Here is a 3,532-nt window from a genome sequence, read left to right as displayed (position 1 = left end):
ACCCCTCTCATTTTCGGGATGGGTCACTGTAAAAGCCGGATTTACCATACCCCATGCAGGGCTGTGCTGTTTTGGGCCATTTTCTCAGTTAATTTGTGTTCAGGGTCGGAACAGGGGGGTTTTGAGCTGCCTCGGGGTTTCCGATGGGTAAGACAGCATCACCTCCATCATAGCTGAGCATCCAGGGGTGGCGCAGAGCATCCCCTCTCATTTTCGGGATGGGTCACTGTAAAAGCCGGATTTACCATACCCCATGCAGGGCTGTGCTGTTTTGGGCCATTTTCTCAGTTAATTTGTGTTCAGGGTCGGAACAGGGGGGTTTTGAGCTGCCTCGGGGTTTCCGATGGGTAAGACAGCATCACCTCCATCATAGCTGAGCATCCAGGGGTGGCGCAGAGCATAGGGTTCATGCTTCCCCACCTAAAAATCACCGAAAAAGGGGATTATTTTTTTTTTGGATGGAGCAGCCCAGCGGTGCCTCTCCAGCGAGGAGGGACACTGCCTTTCCATCCAGATGGAGATCCCGTCCTGCCAGCTCCGACATCTGAGCGCGGCGGCTAAAAAAAAAAAGGGAAGGAAAAAAAAAGTGCCGGCGGCATAAATGGTTTAGCGAATTCCCCCTCTGCATCCTCATCCTCTTAGCGAAAGGTAAAGCCGGGCCCTCCCGGCAGAGCCCCCCGACCAGATGTGGCCGGCGTCCCATCGGGGTAGTTAGTGCCGTATCGCTTACGGGAGGGGATTAAAGAGCCCCCGCGCAGCGTCACCGTCCCCGAGGCCGCTCGGATTAGGGTCTAATGCAGCGGGGTTTGCCTTGCGGTGGCTCAGATGGAGCCGTCACCCTCCTCATCCTCGCTTTGCCAAAGCCTTAATGGTGGGGGGACTCGGGGCTGCGGCTGGCGGGCGGGGGGCAGGTCTTGGTTGTGGGGTTCACCTTGATCAGGGGAATGGTTTGGGTACAGACATGGGGGTGTCCTGGGGGATGCTCGGGGTGTCCTGGGGGATGCTTGGGGTATTCTGGGGGATGCTTGGGGTGACCCATAAGATGCTTGGGGTGTTTGGAAGATGCCCAGGGTGACCCAGGAGGTGCTTGGGCTGACTCAGAAGATGCTCAGGGTGTCCCAGGAGATGCTTGGGGTGTCTGGGAGATGCTTGGGGTGACCCAGAAGATGCCTGGGGTCTTTGAGAGATGCTTGGGGTATCCCAGGAGATGCTTGGGGTGACCCAGGGGATGCTTGGGGTATCCTGGGTGATGCTCAAGGTGACCCAGAAGATGCTCAAGGTGTCCCAGGGGATGCTCTGGGTGTCCCAGGGGATGTTCGGGGTATCCTGGAGGATGCTCAGGGTGTCCCAGGAGATGCTTGGGGTGTCTGGGAGATGCTTGGGGTATCCCAGGAGGTGCTCAGAGTGTCCTGCCTGCCCTCCAGCATCCTCTCCAGAAGTGGGATGCTGGAAGACTTCCCAGGCATCTCCAGGGGAAGCTCCCCTTGTCCTGGTGTCTCAATCCTGGCTCATCCAGGCATGCTCCGACTTGGTCTTCCTTAAAGCAAGGAAAAAACATGGGAAAAGCAGGAAAAACATGGGAAAAGCATGAAAACACACGGGCAAAAAAAGGGAATATCGGGAAAAACAGGAAAAACATTGTAAAACCAGGGGAAATATGTAAAAAAACAGGAAAAACATGGGAAAAATGCCCTACTTGTGCTAACAGATCCAGATCACACCCGCAGAGCTGTGCCTGGGGTCCAGTTGTCCCAGAATTGGTGTAAATCAGGGCCTAAGTGATGTGACCAGGAGGTTTGTGGAGGTGAAGGAGCCCAAGCCCGGGCCCTGATTTGCAAGTGGGTGCTGCCCCCATCCTTCCCGTGTGCAAGATGGGGGCACATCTGGGCAGGCGGTTTTGGGGTGGGAGCCCAGGGGACCCCCCCAATGCCCCACAGAGCCGGGACTGAAACTCCCCCGTGTGGCTGCACTCAGGTGGGGGATGCAGCATCGTGTGCGCTCCCCCCCCGAGAGCCAGCGCTGTCCCCGCCAGGCTCGGAGCTGGGGGGGCCCCGGAGTCCCCCGAGCTGGCAGCAGATGGCTGGAGGCAGCTTGCTGACACCTGCCCCTCCTCCCCACCCCACTCCTGCCCTTCCCTTTCTTCTCTGCTCCGTTTTGTTCCATTTCCCAACACTTTTGGGGGAAGCTGATGGGGGTGTCCAGCCGTGCTACGCCCCTTAGATAGAGGGACCCCAATCCGGGAGCCGGACCTGAGGGTGGAGGGATGCAGAAGGATGCGCCGGCCCCCGAGAGGACCAGGAGGTTCTTGGGATGGAGGGTGATGCTGTGGAGGGTGCTAAGGTGTCTCTGCCAGCGGTGGGGAGGGAATTTGGGGTGTGGGGAGCAAATCTGGGGTAGGAGGAGCTTTCCTCTACTCTGCCTGGTCCATCCAGCTGGGTAGGACCTGGAGCATCCTTGGCTCACACCCTACAGCCTGACCTGATGCAGGCAGGGTGTTCAGCAGATACCCCCAAAAGTACCCACATCAGCCCTCATTGCTCCCCCTCCCCAGCTTGTGGCAACCAGAGCAGCTCCCCAACATCACCCCAGCATCTCTAGTACCCCCAGTGCTGCACCCACCACCATGACAGTGACCTGGGGCTGGGATGGGTGACCTCTTCTCTGTGAGGTTTTGGCTCTTTTCACCCCAGAAATGGGTGCTGGGGAAGCGGCTTCCCAGACCTGGGTGTGGGGCTGGTGGTGATGCTGAGGTGCAGGGTAGGATGTAGGGGATATAGGATGCAGGGAATGTGGGATGCAGGGGATATAGGATTCAGGGGACATGGGATGCAGGGGATATGGGGTGCAGGTGATAGGGGATGCAGGGGACGTGGGATGCAGAGGACGTGGGATGGAGGGGATGTGGGATGCAGAGGACCTGGGGGCAGAGGATTGGTGTTTCCTGTGATGCTGGGAGGCACCAGGGTCCTTCTAGATGAGGAATTTTGGCACTGAGGAGGCTGGCAGCGATGCGAGCAGGAGCAGGCAGAGGGTTGCAGGACCAGGAGGAGGATCTGGGTCCTGTGCCAGCGCAGCCACCCGCTGCATCCCGATCGCTTGGGTAAAAACCTCCAGGATGGGTTTCAGCAAGGATGAAGGTGCCTGGAGCATCCTCATCCCGCAGCGGGGGCTATGCCCAGCCCCATGCAATCTGCCCCTTATGATCTGCCCCACCATGAGTGCATCTCCCAGCTGGCACCAGTTGCCTTGGCCAGGACCCCGGGCTGCCCTGCAGTGCTTGAACCCGCAGCTGAACCCCCCCCAGCTCCTGCAATCGGCCCCCGCTGCTCCCCAGCTCCCGGGAACGGGACACAAGTGATGCTCATGATGCCAGGAGGGGACCTGCACCCATCCCAACACCCCTCAAACCGCCCCCTCCCCACTTTCCCAGAGCATTTCTATAAATCAAGCTCTGGCATGCCCCCCCACCCCCGTCATCCGCTCCCCGCGGCGGGGTTTGGGGGTCCCCTGGGACCCCTGGCAGATGGTGCGG

Source organism: Mesitornis unicolor, unplaced genomic scaffold, assembly GCF_000695765.1.
Source record: "Mesitornis unicolor isolate BGI_N332 unplaced genomic scaffold, ASM69576v1 scaffold21605, whole genome shotgun sequence".
Lineage (NCBI taxonomy): Eukaryota > Metazoa > Chordata > Aves > Mesitornithiformes > Mesitornithidae > Mesitornis > Mesitornis unicolor.
The sequence above is the reverse complement of the archived record's forward strand: the minus strand, read 5'-3'. Positions refer to the sequence as shown.